This window comes from Apostichopus japonicus, chromosome 13 (genome assembly GCF_037975245.1).
Source record: "Apostichopus japonicus isolate 1M-3 chromosome 13, ASM3797524v1, whole genome shotgun sequence".
Lineage (NCBI taxonomy): Eukaryota > Metazoa > Echinodermata > Holothuroidea > Aspidochirotida > Stichopodidae > Apostichopus > Apostichopus japonicus.
The window spans coordinates 4,803,782-4,826,362 of NC_092573.1; the positions used below are offsets into that span (position 1 = coordinate 4,803,782).

The following is a 22,581-nucleotide window of genomic DNA, read 5'->3' on the forward strand; positions in this document are numbered from 1 at the left end:
GGCCGTAATCAACCGGACGTCGCCGGGACCGTTAGGGGTACTCTTTGCTGCGACCCGGACTGAGACGTTGCCTCTAGCCCGGCCGAGCCGTGCCTCTTCTCAAGAGGTCTTTTCTTGGCAGGAGCCTTGCTCCTGCCCTTCCCTCTGGCCGTAATCAACCGGACGTCGCCGGGACCGTTAGGGGTACTCTTTCTTTCTCTCTCCACCTCTCCTTCGGCCCTCTCCTGGCCACTTTCCTCCACCTCTCTCACCACTTCTCCCTCCTCCTCTCTCTCTCTCTCTTGTCTCTCCTATATCTTTTTCTGGGGCACCGATGGCCTAAGGAATCAAGTCCAGCCTGCCCTAAAGCTTGCTTCTTAGACTCGTAAGCCACTGGTCTATCTAGTGCCACTGAGCTGGCGAAAAATTTATGCAGACCAGTGTAGGTTCTACACTTAGGACACAAATCGTGTTCGACCCAGGTTCTGCCTGGCCGAAACATCGAGTAGTTAAAAAACTTTAGCTGGTTACGAGACAAACTAAAACGCTCGAATTAAGGAAAGACTAACTCTTAAGCTTACGGAAAAATGCAAACTAACAAGAGAACGGGAGATAACGGGAGGTACATAACGGTGAGTAGAGGTACGTAGCGTAACCTAGCAACGGCAAAATACGAAAAACGCTACGAAGTGGCCTAACAAAATCAACACAAGCTGAAAAAGAATATGAGAGAGCGAAATATAGAAGAAGAAATCGTGAATAGAAATACAATGTAGACATGCTATGAACATGAAAATACAACGACACGCCTATAGCGTGGGGAAGGGAAAATGGCGGGAAACCTAGGCAGTTCGCGGAACTGCTACCCCCGCAAAAAACCTAAGGGCGGAAACGCACTAGGAATAAAAACAGTCCCCAAAACCCTCCCTTTCAACAAAAAAGGATACTTATCGGGCTGGAAAGGACTGCAATACTCCTAAGAATCCGAGGAAAGAAACTTCCAAAGATCGCTAAAGAAAACCAAGACGAAATCCAAGGGAAATATATCCACAAGAAATTCACGTGAAGACACTTTTAATGGTAGAATGAGTAGTGAGGAGTGACCGAGGGGGGGGGGGGGTTCGGTCATAGAGGGCGCACAGTGTTATTATTTTACCAGGACTTTATAGGCACGGTAGAATGAGGTGCTAAGGTTGTGAGGAGACAGGTAAGCGAGGAGCGAAGTAAATATCTAAAATTATTGAACAGACGTGTTCACAACCGTTTTTACAACTTTATACTTAAACACGACTTATTGTATTCAAATCAATATGGTTTCAATAAGAAGCACTTAACATTTATGGCGGCACTGACGACAAAATCTCGAAAGGATTGGATATTAAGATATGCACGGCTGCACTCTTCCTTGATCTAATTCTAAAAGCTTTGATACCAATCACCACCGCATTCTTCTACAAATACTTATTGTTATTGGGTATGTTGAGCATCTTTAAATTGTTTCCAGAGTTACGTAAGTGATCGTTATCACTTTGTGTCGTATAATGGTGTAAGCTCCTCACGTATTTTTGGCAATATTGGCGTTCCACAAGGTTCCATTTTAGGACCACTACTTTTTATTATGTATATAAATGATATCTACATGTCTTCTCATAAGGTTTCCTTTATTATGTTTGCTGATGACACTACTGTTTTTATCCAACACAAACATTCAGAGAATGCTGTTCAAAATATCAGTAACGAATGCCTCAAAATTTCTAACTGGCTAAAATCGAAGAGATTGTCGCTTAATATAGGTAAAACAACATTAATGGTGGTTGTCAACAGATTTTGTGATCATACAAAACTCAGTCAAACTTGATGGAGTGTGTATTAACGCATCTGATTATGCTAATTTTTTAGGATTGAATATTGATTCAAAACTTAACTGGTGAAAAAAACATATTTCTATCATCAGCAAAAAGGTTCCGCCTGATTATGTTCTGTTTTCCTACCCAGTTCTGTTAAACCCCAATGTGTGTGTTTTCTATTGTTCTATTGTTATCTCTTTTTTCTATATAAAGTAAAATTTTCCCTTTTTACTTTGTAAGAGACCAGACCAGAATAGTTATCTTTCTTATGGTCCCTCTGCCTCACTGTTATAACTATGAATTAAGAAATGTACTTCATTGTGATTTAATGGCAGAAATAAACGAAAGAAACCAACAAACTTGATATTCATGTGAAAACACAGAAGTGTCCTTAATATGAAAGCTTCCGCATACTTTAAGTCTCATTATGCCTTCCATTATAAACACAAGAATGGGTTGAAATTTTGACCCAAAAAAAGTAGATCGTCATGATTTTAATTATTATCTACACAATAGTATACAAAAGGATTGTTAGACCGACTTGACTGAATCATAAGGGCGCATTTAATGTTGGGTTGTAATTATAAGTATGTGGTGACCGCTTCAAAATTCGACAAGAAGAAAACACATATGAAAAAAATGTAAATTCCAAAGAAATTCCAGAATCATCCCTCATTCTGACATGCATCTGTGTTTTTATATGAGAGAACAGGAAATATCTGAAAACATTGCAGTTTCCGGGTGTTTCGCACTTAAACCTACTCAGGCAAACCCTGCACCCTAAGCCCATTGACAGTTTATCCGAAATTCCTTCCTACGATTCTAGCAAGTTATTAACATTTGAATACAACACAGAAATAATTATCGTCGTGTTTTAAAGTAAACTCTTGATTTGTTTAGACCTTCTTTTATCGTTAACCGTAGCTAAAGTTACGGATTGATGTTTCCTATCATCCCAAAACACCAACTAAGTCAACTTAGAAAGATGCAGCTTCAACTGAAGAAAAACAAAACTTGAACAGAAAGTTGGAAAACAGCGAGAGCAAGTAAAATTCTGTTTATTACTTGCAATGATGACACTGGCGATTAATAAGATACATCGATCTTAGAGTTCAAATGAAATCAACTATAAATGTCTTCAAATATGCAAAGTATACGTGAGCAATAATAACACTATACCGTGTGTATGTGTTGTAGATCAACCTATGAATATTAAACACAATTACATTTGTGTTTTAATAATCTTCTTTTCCTATACAAGCTTGCTTTCATAGTATACACCTACGAAAACAACCTTTAGGGCCTCCCTTAAATATTCATTTACACCGACATTTTCCAAAATAGTATATGGCGGATAAGGAAAGCTCTGAAACCATATGATCACGGCCTGTTACTGTGCGAACGTAGTGCTGTATATATCAGGGAGTTGTTATGGAACTTCCTGGTGCTATAAATGTTTGAAATACTGAGTGATTGCAACACAGACAATCGTAGTGTGACAAAGAATCTTAATAACCAACACTTTCAAGTTAAAGGTCTCAAACAAGACTTTGTGCGACAAAAGGGTTTATTAGTTTCAGTAAGTAATTTACTATAAAGAGGTAACATCCCGCAATATCAGTAGATAAAGGTTGAACAATGTTGGCCGTTGTTATACTGATAGTTACACTACGCCGGATATATCTCAGATAAATATTATAATTTAACTCTGATATTCCCTTCGCAACTGACAAAAATATTGAAAAGGGTGACAATTTTATAACTCATTCAGATTTCTTTGTGCAAGCGCCCGATTGTGTGAATTGTTATACTGCCTTGGAATTACTTTGTTGTGTTTTTGATCGATAAATCTGTATAACTGTTCAAACGTCAAAAGAGTATCATGGATAGTTCTCCCACAGTAACTGACAAAAGTTTCTTTTTTTTACACTGCGTTGAGATTAGCTAAATATAGTTCTGTCTATTTGGAAGTTGGGAAATTATTCTGATAACTTTCTGCAACTGGCAAGTATTTCAAAGTTTGAAAACTGTCACAGTTTTACAAATTCCTAGTCAGTTTTCCGTGGGCATGTGACCAATTTTGTACATTCAAGTTGTATATTCCATTTGGAATTATCTCAGGTGACGTTTTGGGACTTATGCTTTAGCCTTCATGCATTTTTTTGTCAACCGTTGCAACTGTCAAGTTAATGTTATTTAAGTTTGAAAATATGGATGGTTTGCAGTCTGTTTTCCGAAGGCTAGTGACTGCATTGGAAAGATTCAAGTAGATGTATAATACAATGATCATGCCATTGAATTTAAACTCATCATGAAATCAATACTCTGCAGGCACACTAGGTTGGTGTGCTCGCATTCACTGCATGAATATAAACAATCTTTTTAAAACCATTACTGACAGTCTTCAAGTGCCATTATTCGAGGTCTTAAATTGCTGAAAGGAAGTTCAAAAAATTTAATTAACATCTTGGCACAACAGAAATTGCCACGCAATTCGCAACGCAAGTCTTCTTAACAGCAGAGGCGTATCCGAGTAGGGGGGGGGGGGGGGACCTATGTTTCCCCTATTTTTTGGAAACCTTACAAGTGTTCTCATATTTTTGTAAGAAAGTGAGACTTTAAGTTATTCAAAACTGACAGTTTGTTTAAGTATAAAGTAAAATTAAGTAGAAAGTGCCCCTTTCTTTCAAATACAGGTATTGATGATACAGAATAATCAGAGGGCCCTTCGAAGTTTGTGCTTCGACTTTACCCATTAGCTTATAAGGTGTATCCCCACAATTGTTCAAATTCTGAAGTTGTTTATAGCATTAATTCAATTTAAAATGAAAGTGTATTACCGACAAAGGATACTAGATAAGATATTCTCTGAAATCTGCTCTTAAGTTAAAGTCGTCCACATTAAAAGAGGCCGCTCAGCGTTGGTTACTGTATGCATGTTTGTTGTTTTAGGTACTTTTGCGCGATATTGACTTCCTTTGATCAATATTTTGTTCCTAACACTTCTCATGATCGAAAATCACTTGATAAAGGGATGACAATTTCAAAACCCATAAAAAACATAACTTCTCTCATTTTGCCAGGAGAGACCTTTATACGGTTCCATGCTTGTAGTATACAGATATAATTATATCATAAGTATGAATTTAAGTACAATTCTATCTGGTATGAGTACGAGAACAAGCACATGGAATGAATATCCTATTATAGGGTAGTATGAGTACAGAATCACTGTAATTCTGGTATAAATGAGTATTAAAACAAGAATTAAAATTATCAATTGACCTGAAAATAAAATCTCATGTCAACAAATGTGCAATCCATTACCAGTGACTTTCCTAATGAAGTCACTAGACCTATTCGGTACCTGTTTGTTAGTCTCAATGATGATACACATATTTGACAGAGCATTTGCTCATAGGTATGTAAACGGGACCGGCAGTGTTGCCGCTATATCCCAGTTAAACGTTTAGCAATTTATGGATATTAATGACGATGAATGAGAACATTTTTCATCAAGACTTTCTCGGGAAAGTAAAATTTTAGAATATTATACCGAAGGTCATTTTACGAATAAACGTCCTTTTACTGAATATGGTAATACAATTGAAGGCCTTTTGATCCTAATGGCAATGACTTTAACAAGAAAGATTTCTGATAAAATATTCTGATAATCTTGCATTGATTAAATATTTAAGCGTATCACACAGTCAGCAAGGAAAAATTCTCTTCCTTTTCTTATATCATGTAGAATTAAGGCAACGTCGTGAAACGGGAGGCATAAGAAAGGAAACTTAATCTTGTATAACAAGGGCCCTTTTTCTTATCTACTTGCTTCGTTCGAATAAAACATATGCACAAAGTTTAAAAGGAGTATGTATGTTAGCTTAATATTTAGAGGCACTCTGCTATTAAGATGCTTGCATAGAGATCAAAATTAATGACAAGGTACGAAATGGGTCAAGCATTGACGTCAATTTAAATCAATGGCTATATATGGTAAAGGGAATCTTTGATACATCCAGACAGTCCGGAGGGTTAAATTCGAGGGGACAAATGTCAAAGGGACACTAGATCATGCCTTCGAGATTAGATGGGAGAGGGGGGTAATTTTAGCTATTAGTGAGTACTCGAAATCGGGAAGAAAAGATAAGATTACCTGTTTGAAATCCCACCGGCTGAATGTAAGAATTTGTAACTTAATATCAACCTCAACGTTGACATGACTGCATGCGTACATTAATGTTACTGTAAAGTGTGCCCAATATTCTATGATCAGTACGGTATCGGCTTAGAAAGTACTCCACAACAGTGATGTCTTCCACGTTGCTGTGCCAAGGGATGGGCAGTGGAGTGGAATTCAGTAGGGGTAATGGTGAGTGTGGGATGGGCAGTGGAGAGGAATTCAGTGGGGGTAATGGTGAGTGTGGGATGGCTAGGGGAGTAGAATTCAGTAGGGGTAATGGTGAGTGTGGGATGGGCAGTGGAGTGGAATTCAGTAGGGGTAATGGTGAGTGTGGGATGGCTAGGGGAGTGGAATTCAGTGGGGGTAATGGTGAGTGTGGGATGGGCAGTGGAGAGGAATTCAGTGGGGGTAATGGTGAGTGTGAGATGGCTAGGGGAGTAGAATTCGGTGGGGGTAATGGTGAGTGTGGGATGGGCAGTGGAGTGGAATGCATTAGGGGTAATGGTGACTGTGGGATGGCTAGGGGAGTGGAATTCAGTAGGGGCATTGGTCAGTGTGGTATGGCTAGGGGAATGGAATTCAGTAGGGGTAATGGTGAGTGGAGGATGGCTAGGGGTGTGGAATTCAGTGGGGATAATGGTGAGTGTGGGATGGGCAGGGGAGTGGAATTCAGTGGGGGTAACAGTGAGTGTGGGTTGGCTAGGGGAGAGGAATTCGGTGGGGGTAATGGTGAGTGTGGGATGGGCAGTTGAGTGGAATTCAGTGGGGGTAATGGTGAGTGTGGGATGGCTAAGGGAGTAGAATTCAGTAGGGGCAATGGTGAGTGTACACTGAAAACTTAAATTGGTTCACCGACTAACAAAACGTTAGTCCATCTGGTGCCTCTCCCGACTAACATAGCCTTAGTCAGTTGCTATACCAACTAATTTATTCCTTAGTCAGTTGGATTTCTTAGTCGGTCATCTTAGTCCGTCAGCTTAGTCGATCAACAATTTTTTAGTCGGTAAATGTTTATTAGTCAGTTACATTAGTTGGTGACATTAGTCGGTCTTTACCGACTAATTTATATGAGCCACCGACTAGTTTATAGCAGGTTTTACATTAGTCAGGATGGTGCCTCTCCCGACTAACCTTTCTTAGTCGGTATCGACTGACTAGATTCACTGAAAGAATTAAACCCGACTAGTTTCACTGACTAGTATCACTGAAAGAAAAGAGAGCAGAAGAAACACAAATAATGTGTACGTTGGCAGTATTTATTTCTGATAAAACTTCTGATGTCTACAAAAGGCTGACTTTCGACAGATAGAGAAGAAATCACTGTAAATAAAATCTGAAAATCTGATTTTTTTTCCAACAAAGTTAAGACAAGTTAATGGATCAAACATGAATCGCAAAAGTATAGCACTGCACAATAATGCAAAGTTGAGTCTTGGGCAAGGGTTCCTCATGACTTTCGTTTTAAAGTGGTACCCCAAATCGACACCAGTTAAGTCTTCACGAACAAAGAGTGTTTCTCTTAACTACAAATGGCCTCCCACTTGTCTTCAGGAAGCCAAAATCTGCACCATTATTGACCTGTGAACAGAAAATATGATATACGTGTAAGCACAGATACAGATATAGCACATGATAACTCACATTATCATAAACATACATTTACATTAAAATTTTATAACATATTGGGAGGTATACATTTAAATCTAGGTCCATCAAATTATAAGCCAGGAATAGCAGCTTTAACAAATTATTATTAGCTTTGCACAGCATAACACCAAGTTATTTCTCAAAGCTTAATAATTATGTTAATCATGTTAATAATGATCCCAATAGACCGGGATCCCAGAGGGTTTGGTTAGCTGGGAAGGTAACCAATTGCCTTGTACATCACAATGTTCACAGTGCATTCCTGTATATGAAACCAGACGACTGGCAAACCGACTGTGGTGGGTGTGGCTGGGAGAGCAATTTTAAAGTCACCTGATAGCTAACCTAGATCAGTTTTCATGGTAACACATCAAAGTAAGTACAATATGTCAGGTATGGCCCCAAGAGCAACAAATGGCCATTGCCAGTAATTATTGGTGGTGGGGTACCCCTGCCAGTGATCTATAATTGACCCCTCAAGGCTGACCTAGGTCAGCTCATGAGGTAACCACTTGAAACCTACTGGAAAATGTTGGTTAGGGCTTCAGATACAACTGATGGGCATTGCCAGTAATTTTTATTGGTGGGGTACCCCTGCCAGTAGACCCCCAAAATGCCCATCCCCCATTGACCTAGATGAGCTCATGATGTAACCAGTTGAAAACTACTGGAAAATGGTATCACTTCATATGTAAGGGATGGGAATTTCCAGTAATTTATATTGGGGGGGGGGGTACCCCTGCCAGTAGACCCCCAAAATGCCCATTCCCTCATTGACTTAGGTCAGCTCATGAGATAACCAGTTGAAAAATTACTGGAAAATGATAGGTATCACTTCATATGTAAGGGATGGGCATTTCCAGTCATTTACATTGGTGGGGTAACCCTGTCAGTAGACCCCCAAAATGCCCATCCCCCATTGACCTAGATTAGCTCATGAGGTAACCAGTTGAAAACTACTGTAAAATGATTGGCAGGACTCTATATATATGTAAGGGATGGGCATTTCCAGTAATTTATATTAGTGGGGTACCCCTGCCAGTAGACCCCCAAAAAGCCCCCCCCCCCTCACTCATTGATCTAGGTCAGCTCATGATTTAACCAGTTGAAAACTACTGGAAAATTATTGACAGGATTCTATATGTAAGGGATGGGCGGACTCTGGCAGTGGTGGCCCACCAATATAAAATACTGGAAATGCCCATCCTTACATATGAAGTGATACCTATCATTTTCCTGTAGGTTTCAACTGGTCAAATCATGAGCTCACCTAGGTCAATGAGGGGATGGGCATATTGGGGTCTACTGGCAGGGGTACCCCACCAATAAAAATTACTGGCAATGCCCATCCCTTGTATCTGAAGTCCTAACCAACATTTTCCAGTAGGTTTCAAGTGGTTACCTCATGAGCTGACCTAGGTCAGCCGTGAGGGGTCAATTATAGATCACTGGCAGGGGTACCCCACCACCAATAATTACTGGCAATGGCCATTTGTTGCTCTTGGGGCCATACCTGACACATTGTTCTTACTTTGATGTGGTTACCATGAAAGCTGCTCTAGGTTAGCTATTAGGTGACTTTAAAATTGCTCTCCCAGCCACATCCACCACAGTCGGTTTGCCAGTCGTCAGGTTTCATATACAGGAATGCATTGTGAACATTGTGATGTACCAGGCAATTGGTTACCTTCCCAGCTAACCAAACCCTCTGGACTCCCGCTCTACAGATCAGTGAAAATTTGACCAAACTTATGAAGCTTGCACGTAAATGATATACTAGACTGGTTTTTTTTTTAAAACAGGTTATGAAAAGTATCTTAAATATCATTAAACAGTTGGGTACAATAGTTAAACTCACTCTTCCATCTTTTTTCTCTATGGTACTTGTTCCTTTGCTTTTTGGACTCTTGGATAAACTCTTTTGTTCTGCGAAGGGTACCAATATATCATCTTAAAACATGTCTTTAAGCCATATATAACACAGTTCTCCTCTTCTGTTGTTGCCTCCACACTGGTGTCGTACATCACAGGAAAGCTCACCCTTGACTTAGATATTTGGCTTTTCAATTCCTGCTGGAAGAAAGAAACAGCAAAGTATTCATCATTTGAAAAAAAAATAAAATAAAGTTGTCACCACAAAGTTATGTGAGATTTGCTTCCACTATAGTCTCAAAAAACAATCCCAAAGTTTGAAGCAGACTGTATAAAGCTGAAAATTTGAACGAGAGTGTCATCACCATTGCAACCAGAATCAAATGCCCAGAATACAGAGATAATAAAACATGGGCTAAATCTTTGTTTGTTTTTATGATCTTTAAAAATATAAAATTTTAGAAACAGAAATGCACTGAGCCAACTTATTTATAGGCCTAATCGTTTTTAGTTGTTATTTTGCTTGCTCACATAACAAGCCTGTTTAGACCTAGGCTAGAGGAGAATCAGTACTTTGTTACACTAAGTTTGTCTTCGGTCGTTTTGATATAGTCTTACTAGTAGTACTAAAGTATATAATGGACCGGCGAAGACTAGAGAATACCCAGAGTTTTAGCAACTGCGTTAAACTGTATCATCTGATCTATTATTTACGCCAATGAGTTTCATTCAATCTAGGATCAAAAAGAGAAAACTAATTAATCTTAACCTTTAAACTTTGCTACTAAACAGATATGCTTGAATTACAAATAAATGTCAAAAAAACATCATAATCTAAGAATCGATGCATATACATATACATAAACAGAATAATTTGAATTCGCGCAAGTGAACCCTGCACTACATTGGACAGAAAAAAAAAACGTGCAATTAGACCAAACTAAACATACTCAATTTTCCGTTACTTCTACATAAAATATCAATGCAAATACAACAACTTACTCTTTTGGCAGTATACTAAAAGCACATGTTATAATAACTTCAGACTATCAAGCTTTCCTGAGAAAAAACGGTTAATACTTCTTACAGTAAGCAAGTCGACCTTGAAGGAATGTCGCAATTGTTTCCTGGGCGTGACCGGAAATTAAATACTAAAAAATGATAAATGAAAAGGTTAAATAGAACTGAAGCGTGCATCCTGACTGCTCGCAACATATAATACCGTTGACTAGCCAACATAATTTGTTCAGCCTACTGTGACTGTACGTTTGAAGGTCTAGCCTTGCTTATTCAATATCACAAAGCCTACCCATTTAGATTCACATGGGAAATTACAGGAAATCTTTACCAAATGAGTGTAGACTTCAAATAAACTATTGAGCCTTATAGTTCCAGCATTTGTTTGGGAATAAATAAGAAGATTATGTGCCACTGTTCAATCTAGCCCAATACACACATAACACATTGTTAATTGGTGTTTAGGATGCACACTTTAGTGTTGAGAATGCACTGCAGTACCCAGTAGAAGCCTATAGGCTACTCACTGTCATTGCACTTGTGTATTGCGAAACGCCAACGTGACAACGGTAGCGTTACACTAACCATAATACAGTACTAGTGCCAGTGGCCTAACAATTAACTTTAATTTTACCTTCAAATTAAATGAATAACAGGTAGGCCGATGATGCAGTTAATACCTCCATTCTTCTAAAGACCTTCTTGGGTGATTTACGGTTGAAAGTTGCTTAGAGTGATCGTATGAAACTATGCCAAGCCCAGCAAGCTGCCGTTGCCTCTCGGTTTCCAAATTGAAGTGAATCGAATTGGGTTAAAATACATTAGTCTGTCGACACCGACTAAGCTACGATTATGGCGTAAATCGGGTGTCCGTATCGTTCTTAGTCCATGGGTTAAAATACCTTAGTCCGTCGCCACCGACTAAGCTGCGATTATATTTTCCTTAGTCAGTGTAAACTAACTAAGAAGCAGCGATGAAACGAAGATTTTTGCTAGTCCGTGTGCATTGACTAACGTTACAGACTAATTTAACGTTAGTCCGTGGCAATATTGACTAGTTTATTTTTTCAGTGTGGAATGGCTAGGGGAGTGAAATTCAGTGGGGGTAATGGTGAGTGTAGGATGGCTATAGGGGTGTGGAATTCAGTGGGGGTATTGGTGAGTGTGGGGTGGGCAGGGGCGTAGAATCCAGTATGGGTAATGGTGAGTGTGGGACGGCTAGGGAAGTGGAATTCAGTGGGGGTAATGGTGAGTGTAGGAATGGCTAAGGGAGTAGAATTCAGTAGGGGAAATGCTGAGTGTGGGATGGCTAGGGGAGTGGAATTCAGTAGGGGTAATGGTGAGTGGAGGATGGCTAGGGGTGTGGAATTCAGTGGGGATAATGGTGAGTGTGGGATGGGCAGGGGAGTGGAATTCAGTGGGGGTAACAGTGAGTGTGGGTTGGCTAGGGGAGAGGAATTCGGTGGGGGTAATGGTGAGTGTGGAATGGGCAGTTGAGTGGAATTCAGTAGGGGTAATGGTGAGTGTGGGATGGCTAAGGGAGTAGAATTCAGTAGGGGAAATGCTGAGTGTGGGATGGCTAGGGGAGTGGAATTCAGTGGGGGTAATGGTGAGTGTAGGATGGCTATAGGGGTGTGGAATTCAGTGGGGGTATTGGTGAGTGTGGGGTGGGCAGGGGCGTAGAATCCAGTATGGGTAATGGTGAGTGTGGGACGGCTAGGGAAGTGGAATTCAGTGGGGGTAATGGTGAGTGTGGAATGGCTAGGGGAGTGAAATTCAGTAGGGGCAATGCTGAGTGTGGGATGGCTAGGGAAGTGGAATTCAGTGGGGGTATCGGTGAGTGTAGGATGGCTATAGGGGTGTGGAATTCAGTGGGGGTAATGGTGAGTGTGGGGTGGGCAGGGGCGTAGAATTCAGTATGGGTAATGGTGAGTGTGGGATGGCTAGGGCAGTAGAATTCAGCATTTTAACAATTTAACAAATTAATAATCAGAAATTTAGCGAGGGAGGGTTGGGGGTGTTTGCGAGGTATTTTCGTAGACTACTTTATCCCCTTTAAAATTATGAAACAAATCAAATAAATGAAGCATTTGTTCTGATCTGATAACGTAACAGACGGATGTATGAATTTAATTACATCGACGCTTGAAACAGACGCCATCTCAGACGGGGGAAATATTTTATTAATTGCAAAATATTCAGATATTGGCATCAAATCCCGTACCGATTTAGCGCAGGCTACTCTCTTAAACCGAAGCAATTGTTTACGCTGACGCTTAATTGTTGAATCTTAAGTGATATTCTTAGCTTAGTACGCAATTAAATTTCCAATCTCGATAATTCGTTCCTTAATTTACTTCAGCGGTTGCCTCTTTTGAGCTTAATCTCGACTTGTTTACAAGAGGAGCGTGCATGTTCTCAAAGATTAGTTGTTCAACTTTAGTAGTTGGGGGAGTTCATTTCGAAGTATTTTCAAAGAGAGTAATCAGAATAATTAAAACAGGTATTTTAGTGAGCAAAAATTTCGTACTTTAGTCTATTACGTGAATTTTCGTTACATATTTCCTATAACTGGGAGCGAATATAATGAATCTGAGAAAATGTTTGTCTACAGCAAACTAAGCACTAATCAAGGTCTGTAAAATGTATGCTAAAAGGACTGGAACTTGAAAAACATCCGGTAGGTTGATTAACCTAAAGAACGAAGTTAATAAACGCTTACCAAGCGACCAAGCAAACACTCGTCCGACAAATGAAACGCCGACACTTTTGTCAAGATCATTATTGTTGGGATGGAAACGTAGAGACAGAGATACAACATGATGGGGCCCAAGGGCCAACATATAGTTTCGAATTTCTAGTGTTTTCATCAAAAGTTTAAATTTGGCGGAAAACACAGAACCCAATTAAAGGATGTAGTTTACTGAAGCGATTTTAAATGAAGGAACAGATCACATTCAGAGGTTTCCAAAAGCAATCAACTCTCGTCAGATGTGATCTTCGAAGGTTTTTGGTAGACTCAACCAAAACTTAACGTATACTAACAAACACAAGGACGGTGAACAGTAGTTATATTCAAGTTAAATATATAAGTTCCCATGAAGAAAAACTGTAGGTGAAATAGCTTTTCTCTCATATGAACGGTATCACTTTGAGTCTTGGTCCTAAAGCAAACCACATGGTAAAGACGTGGGTATTCGGGAACTTCGAAAAAGTGTTATCGTTTTTGTAAGCTGTCGATGTATACTTTCAGAATTGTATACTCATGGTAAATTATTTCTGTTATTAAAGTCGAACACTGTAATTCATGATGCAACACTGAAAATAAAGAAGGTATACTATAATAAGTGTTCCAAAGCTGCTTCTAATCATAATGAGTTTTTGATCTTTATTCTTCTTGATTCACAATTGACTAGCCAATGTCAGAACCGTACTGTCGATATTAACACTTACATAATGTCTAACTGATACGTGTAGGCCTACCGTTACTGATCGGAATACAGCATCAATGTATTCAAGAAATGCACCTTTCAAGGAACAGTTAACGTCATTCTCCAAAAGAAGTAGTGTTTCATGTCCTGGTTTCCATCTATTTCCGTCTGAGTTAATGTTAAAGCCATTGTACTTCAAAAGTTAACTGTTTGTTTGAGACCTTTCTTGACGGAATTGCTGACATGTGTTTAGGACTCAACGGTAGCTATATAGCTTATCACAGTATAAAGTGTACTGTACTAAATACGTAACCTGCAATGACCGTATGCCCCTTTCGTGCATTATCCTGCGATAAACGCGCTGTAGACCGTTGATTAATCCCTGATTAACTCCAGATTGCTGCAAATTCAACACAAAAGGGAAGCGTTTGGCAATGAAATCCGCATTATTCGAAAAAGCTTAAATGCCAGCAGCACTGGCCTCCAATTTCAGATTGTTGAAAATTGGTAAATCCTTTCTCAAACAGTTTTTAAACTACTTTTTGGGGTTCAGACTCTCCATATAATTCTGAGTCATTGCTCAAATAGACAAGTAAATGTTAAGTGAGGAAAACTATTTTGATGTTGGTTTGTACACACACACACATTTTCCAACTCATTACGTTTCAATTATATATATATATATATATATATATATATATATATATATAATTGAAAACGTAATGAGTTGGAAAATTTAGAACAGTGAAAAAAACTCCCAGCCTCCACCGGGATTCGAACCCGGGCCTCCCGCTTTATATGCGGACACCCTAACCACTAGGCTATGGACGCTGATTGTATGTGCAGAGGTTCGAAACCGGTAAGGAAGGTCGTAATTCCACTGTAGGCGTTTGTCACCTGTATCGAACAATTCAATGACACCCATGTCGTCTAAGCCTATATATATATATATATATATATATATATATATATATGTATATATATATATATATGTATATATATATATATATATATATGTGTTATTATTATTTTTTTTTTGTATTATTATTATTAGAGACTGAGAGAGAGTTGGTATTGTCAAAGTACAAAGTTCAATTAAAAATAAAAACGTTTTTGTGCTCCATTTCAATATATTGCTCATTCCATGCCATGAAATAAATTAATCTGTAGCTTACATCATGATTCCCTTTTTGTTCCTTCGATGATCAAGAAAATTAAGTACAGAAATGACACCCATGTCTTCAAAGAGGAAATGAGCTGGTTAGAGGATTGCGCATGAATAACTTTCCTCGAGAGGTATTGCTGCAAGTTCTCTTAAGGTTAAAAAATCCTTTTACGTATTTTCTTGTAATAAGAACGCCTTCACCCTTTTACTCCTCTCTGACAACGCTTGATTCGATCCATCCCATTTTCTAAACAAGAAAGGACAATTTCTGGCAAAAATATCTCCGGGGCTCCGTAGCTATAAGGGCTTGGGTAAATTTCCTGAAGAGGATGGTTATAAGAGAGAAATCAAGCTTCATCACTTCATTAAAGATCAAATGTGTTTGTTCTCTTCGTATCCGTTAGCAGAGAACACCAAAACCATCAATCAGAAACATCCTGAGAGAAACCGAGAAGAAACTGCTGCAAGTAAACCCTCACTGACTATATACGAAAGTTCTCGGTACCATAGGCGTTGTTCATATATGAGGACGCAAGGGGATCAGGCTATTGTATTTGCCTCGCGTCCACATATGAGAACGAACACGTCATCATGATTCTGAACAAATCGATCAGCTAGTAATATCACTACAGTACGTACGACAACAGTACGTCACAGCGGGAAGTGTTAATGCGGGAATGGCAAGGGTATGTAACGGGAAATATGCATTGGTCAGGAGATAACAATTGCGGGGTGGGGGTAAGATTCTGAATATGCGAGCATTCAAAATTCGACGTTGATCACCCGTTTGCGGTATCAGATCCACCTTGCGATCTCTGATGTGTACAAGGCTAGTAGGCGAAACGACTAAAATAAAGCTCACTAAGCGGTCATGACTTGGTCAACAATTTGTCGCATTCATTGCTAATCGTTTCATACCAATACCAGAAATTTGCGGTAGGATCCGGTGAGGATGGTTTAAGAGGTATTTGCACTGTTAGTTATTTGATACAAACACAATGAAGGTAAAAGTGATACACGCCGAAGAAATTTATAGTGTCATATTTCTTCTGACATGAGTCTTTGTGCTTCAAAAAATGGCTATGAGAAATATCTGCTAATGCTGCAAGGACTGTTATATTGTTGTAAGAGTCTGCAATAGAAGTTACACTTATTCATTGAAGACCTGTTTACGTCTACAGAATTATATCAGTCGTTTAGTCATTTCCAGTTATGTCAGGAGAACTTGTCCTCCCCTTACTCTAAATCAAGGAAAGATTTTACAACAGTTTCGTTAGCCTCTTGCAACAACAACTCAATATTCATATCCGTAGTAGAACGAATTTGTCATAACTTACGGCACATTTTCATATCTCTGAGGCCTTTTGTGTTTTTGGAGAAAACACAATGTTGCTTAATGATCATGAATTCAGATCGAATACTTAAAGTATCCTTGGCCAAAGTGTAATTTAACAGTTTTTGCTCAAACTCAGTCCCTCTGATGGACAACAGAACAAGGTAATGTAATATCAACGATGCTCAGTTTTGTGGCTTGTATAACCATCTCGCTCTATTTTCGTTTTGTTCTGTAAGACTATTTTCCAAGCATTTTGTTTCTTCTTTCCTGCAGCTGATTATTTAGACTTCTTTTTCTTAAATCTAAGTAGACAAACGTTCTTTACACAATCGATGCATTAGGTATACCAGCAGTTCACATCAGTAAGGTTTAAACAAATGAGCTTTCCACATTTCACTGCAGTTCCAGGAATACAACTGTTCAAAAGACTAAAGAAGTTGTCATGCATATTCGATGTTCAAATTCTGCCAATGTAAATTACCTCTGTTTTTCCTCCAACGCTTTCCATTTACTTTAGTTTCTCTATTTCCACTTCGATTGACTCTCCTCCACTTGTTCAAAAGTCAAATGTATCAAAACTTTGTTATAAACGTATCATGTCTCCCTTGGGATTGTTGAAGTAAGCCGTTCCTGAGAGGGTATATTTGACAGCAATGAATGGACTCTCATATTAGTCTTCGCTGTCATTGTCAGAGTCCCCGGATGTGCTATCAAAGCCTAAACACCTCAGGTACAGTTACAGGTGCAGTGGACACTTCATAATGTTAATGACAATGTCATCATTTCTACCTTTGCCTGATGAGTTCCCTTAAAGGACGAAACCGGTCGTGAAGGGGGATTTTTCTGGTGTGTTGATGTTTATCAATTTAATATATATATCTGTCATACCACTTGCTACACATTTATTTCTTATTTACGGCTTGGCTTGCATATAAAAGTGGTAATTCTGTGTAAAATTGTCAGATTCAAAAGCACCAGGGGTGTACTCTGTACAATTACAATACTTTGGTAATACTAAGTTATACTACGCCAGTTTATACGCTTTCACACACCAGTAGAATCACTGTGGTCGAGTGGTATGGACTTCGGTCTGTGACACAAGGTCACAGGTTCGATGTTTTGTTCAATGTTCTTAACTCCGAGGTTAACTGAATTGCACCACTGTTACAAAGAATATTAATTAATTGTTTGTGGAAATATGGCTTTGGTAGTTAAGTTAAGTTAAGTTTTGGTCAAAAGGGGAAAGTAGACCAACATAATCAGCAGGCGGGGTGGGGTTGATGGGGGGGGGGCGGAACAGGGGCTGATGGGACGGAAAAGATACAGGCGTCGATGAGAAACCGTCATTGTATTGTATTTATTTATCATCGTTAAAACGTAAAAACGTTAAGGATGCATTCGATCTATGCAGGAACCAGGATATGATTCATAATTCTCAAGTACCATAAGACAACATATATAGTATATCATTAAGAAAATTACATTATGCTTACTATACTGTTAATATTTTTTGGGAGATTAGAAATTAAAACTATCACAGGCTGTAGTTTATTGTAATACCCTACGTACTCTCGTACAACTTGAATAACATTTTAGTTAAATTTATTTAATTTAAAAATGTAAACCATTATAATGCGCTTTATATAAACACCAAACTAAACTTCAATTTCAAATTATCAAGACATTTTCCGTCGGTATACACTTGATTAAATGTAATGTTAAAAATAACAATAAATGGTAACAATACCACTCAGTGTTCGTTTATGTTTGTGCGTGAAGTAAATACTTACAATAACAACACTGAGACTAAACAGTTCTATGTCGGGCTACGACGTGATACATAATAACCGATATCAATAATAATTATTATTTAACATTCAGTATTTGTGAGGGCTGGAGTAATAGTATTTTTCCAAAAGTTAGATGAGAGATACGTAGAAGCGTCGACAATTTCCAGTTATTTCATAAAGAAGTTATAACGTGGTTTTGTATATGGTGCCATAAGTACTTCAGAGTTCCTCTTTGACTAATCAACAAGCGTTGAAATGTAATAACTTTAAAAAGCTTAACATTCGAATCGACATAACCTACACAAAATCTCTTCAGTGTGAACTCTCTTTTAACTTTAGATGAATTTAATCATTTTCAGAGTAAATGCCTTGTATATCTAACTTTTTCATCTGTTTTGAAGTAATTTGGCGTTTGTGGTACCGATGCTCTAATTAAGAGATTGCAAGTGACGTAGTACGTGAAGGACAACATTAGAGAATGTATATATTTTACCCAGTTACAGAATTAGAGTTACAATTAGTCAAAACGAAGTAGATTACGTTGTACTAAGTCTGTTGAAAGATTCATATTTTCATATCTCCTCTCCTCTCTAATCGAGTTTATGTCACGTAATCATGTTTGGTCGTATGTATGCGTGTATGTATGTATGTTTTCTTTCGGCTCACCTCCATAAATTGATTTATGTTTCAATATATGAATAAGAACAGTAAGATTGTCGGCCTTGTTGTAAATGAAGTTCTTAGCCTCATTTTGCTGAAGGATGGAGACAAGATGATATAAACTATAGGATATATGGTTTGAACAACATGAAATCAGTTAAGTTGTGTACTCCCACATGTGAATTTATAAGCCGAGTATTGAGTGATACATCACTCAATCAGCATAAAGTAAGTGATTCATACTAGCTTTACAATTGAATTTTTTACACGTACCAGGTCTACGTAAAAGCGAAGCTTGATATGAAAAAGGATCATGATTTGGACGTCGCTGTGTAACACACCACCGGGAAATTGCCGTAAACTATTTGAAAAGCAAGAAAGTTTGCTAAGAATGTTTTGCATAAATATTATTTAGTACTATTAATTAAAGGTAGATTAAATTATTTGAATAACCTAGAAATGTAAACGAGAGACAAATAATATCATTAAAAGAGTCTAGTCTAATATATACTGCTTAAAATGCAATGCAACCTTCATCCAAAGTGTTAAACAGCACTGCTATATTCAATGATTGGATCCTCAACCTCGTACAAAACATTCGAAGGTAACAAATCTACCGGCCTTTTGTCATACTATACAATCATCAGCAGATGTACTAAGGCCCGTTGTGTATCAGACTGCCGTGTATTATGTTCATATATATATATATATATATATATATATATATATATATATATATCAGTGATGTATCAGTCTGCCGTGTATTATGTTTATATAGGTGTTTCTGTGCTGTATCAGTCTATCGTGTACTATGTTCATATAGGTGTTTCTGTGCTGTATCAGTCTATCGTGTACTATGTTTATATAGGTGTTTCTGTGTTGTATCAGTCTATCGTGTACTATGTTTATATAGGTGTTTCAGTGCTGTATCCGTCTGCCGTGTACTATGTTTATATAGAAGTTTCTGTGCTGTATCAGTCTACCGTGTACTATGTTCATATAGGTGTTTCAGTGCAGTATCAGTTTGCCGTGTACTATGTCGATATAGGTGCTTCTGTGCTGTATCAGTCTATCGTGTACTATGTTTATATAGGTGTTTCAGTGCTGTATCAGTCTACCGTGTACTATGTCTATATAGGTGTTTCTGTGCTGTATCTGTCTACCGTGTACTATGTTTATAAAGGTGTTTCAGTGCTGTATCCGTCTGCCGTGTACTATGTCCATACGGGTGTTTCTGTGCTGTATCAGACTGCCGTGTATTATGGTCACATAGGTGCTTCTGTGCTGTATCTGTCTATCGTGTACTATGTTTATATAGGTGCTTCTGTGCTGTATCTGTCTGCCGTGTACTATGTCCATACGGGTGTTTCAGTGCAGTATCAGTTTGCCGTGTACTATGTCGATATAGGTGTTTCTGTGCTGTATCAGTTTGCCGTGTACTATGTTCACATAGGTGTTTCAGTGCTGTATCATTCTGCGTGTATATGTTCATATGGGTGTGTTAGTGTTGACCAAGATATGCTTCTTGGTTTGATCGATTATTTATTTTCTACTCTGGCTTTGTTTTAGCAGATGGCTCCTGCTATTGGTCCCATTGTTTCTATAAAGACAGCTATAATGTAAAGCTGTAAACATTTCCGTCATGTAAAGTTATGCAGGAAGTTAGTTATCCTCTAAATGGTTAGTGCAAGATACTAAGGTCATCAACTTGACATGTGATTGACTTCCGGTAAAGCTATACATTACGTCAGACGTTCACTTGATGCCGGTTCAAAACGACTGATATCATACGGCAAGAAGACTACCACCTTCTGTATTCGGTGAAAAACCTTGCAGTCATAATAATTCATTTGCACTTTACGTCGATAAAATTGTTGATTGTCTCCCATTGCGTATAATATTTCAGACAGACTACCATCGTTAATTTATTAACAATTTCCGCTCCTGAAATAAAGTTTTACATAAGAAAGATAAAAACAACGGTAAAACTGATATTCAACTGACTCGATACATGCCCAGGTCTTCATGTATAGTACATGTTCAATATAACATTGTCTCCTCTCTTTCTGTTAATTGTATTGCATATTTTTATGTGACATCGTATATTATGTAATGTGTACAACAGGGTAAAGACAACCCTAGAAAACATGTACTTACCCTTCATGCAAGGCCTATATTTGTTATAGAGGAGAGCGACTTACGAAGTAAAGAACGAATAACCTTTTCATTCGATCTGTTTAACCTCTCCGATAGCAGACTGGGAAGTAAATCGAATGCGACTCATGGGTAATAAAATCTTAAGTAACATTGTTTATTACCCGCCAAAGAAGGCATTATTGTAATAAATTGACGCTGGCCCAAATGTCTCTCATAACTAATTCAGATAATTACTTTGCCGATGTAAGTAACTTGTGTAATATTACGGTTACTGTATCCCTTAATATATACGTGTCTATGATTCTTCCGGGTTATGCTTTTTTGATGAAGATACTACATCCTTTATGGCAAATTCCCGCAATGAAATTCAACGTGCTTGTAAGTTCCCACGTATGTGCCCCTTTTCTCCCTTTTCCCTTCAGATTTACAATTGTCACGTATATAGGACGGTACAATATATATTAAGTTTCTAAATTGTCGATAAATGCCAATTTAAATGTTATTTCCCTGTGAAAATGTTGATAATTCTGAAGCATATCAAAGTGTTTCGGATTACGAATGGTCTCGGTCGGTGACACATCCAATGAAGAAATATATCAATAACCTTTTGACAATTCGAACTGCTGCACCCAACCTTCTTATTCAATATATTTGTCTACATTGTAATCAATAAAACTATAGTCCCTCAGGTTTAATCTTATTTTATCCAACGAGTATGCATACACCGTACAACGTCCGTTATTACCGACGACATTATCTACATAAATAACAGACCGACCGACTCTTATGGAGATGAATCAACCATGAATCCACTATTTGGAAAGCAATGGAGGCATCTTCATGCTTCAAAATTTAGCAAGGCTGTTAGTCAGCATATTCGACAGGGGTGATGAAACGAGGCCGGGCACAAGCATGTGGGGGGGGGAAGGGTGGGGGGGCCATGAGAATCCCTCTCTTTTGTGAAAAAAAGAAAATTGCTCCCTTTCATAAATTTATGTGTTCTTCTTCTATTTGTGAAAAGTACTCTTTACCCTTTTAATGATAAAAAAGTGTACTTGATATTCAATTATTCAAAAAGTACACTTTTACTTTTCTATTTCAACTTTTCCCCAATTATGTCAATGAACGATTTTGTTGGAAAATTAAAAACCAGTTGGCATTTATAGTGCCTTTTTCTCGAAAAAAATCCAAATACTGTAATTTGTAGCAAGGACTGGAGCGGGTTTGACATAACTTTTTGATTTGCCTCTCAGCTCGAATTATATTCACAGTTACATATCTCACGTACTGTCCCTGGAAGTTTGTACAGCCTCAACGTATATGCCATAAAAGGGCGTCAATCAGGTTGGGTGGGGTGGGGGGGGACACGCACGTTCCCCACTTTCTGAAGGTTGGGGGACACAAAATCAAATGTCCCCTCAGATTTAGTGACTGACTCGTGTAGGCACAAGGCCTATCAGGTTCATAATGACTCGTGTATTTCATATAAGGATC

At 38.3% G+C, this 22,581-nt stretch overlaps 1 protein-coding gene and 1 non-coding gene across 2 annotated transcripts in view; both read right to left on the reverse strand.

The window, feature by feature from the left end:
* The window catches only part of LOC139979016 (uncharacterized), a 184,308-nt gene extending 170,019 nt beyond the window's left edge, over nucleotides 1-14,289 (reverse strand). Inside the window, exons 1-2 of the mRNA XM_071989653.1 lie at nucleotides 14,002-14,289; nucleotides 5,986-6,004 (exon numbers count right to left, since the gene is read on the reverse strand). The gene's annotated coding sequence lies outside the window, so the exon portion shown is untranslated. The remainder of the gene's footprint in view (nucleotides 1-5,985; nucleotides 6,005-14,001) is intronic.
* A 449-nt stretch (nucleotides 14,290-14,738) lies between these two features.
* Nucleotides 14,739-14,810, reverse strand: Trnay-aua (transfer RNA tyrosine (anticodon AUA)). Its single transcript has one exon. It is a non-coding gene; the product is annotated as a tRNA-Tyr (tRNA).
* Nucleotides 14,811-22,581: the final 7,771 nt, after the last annotated feature.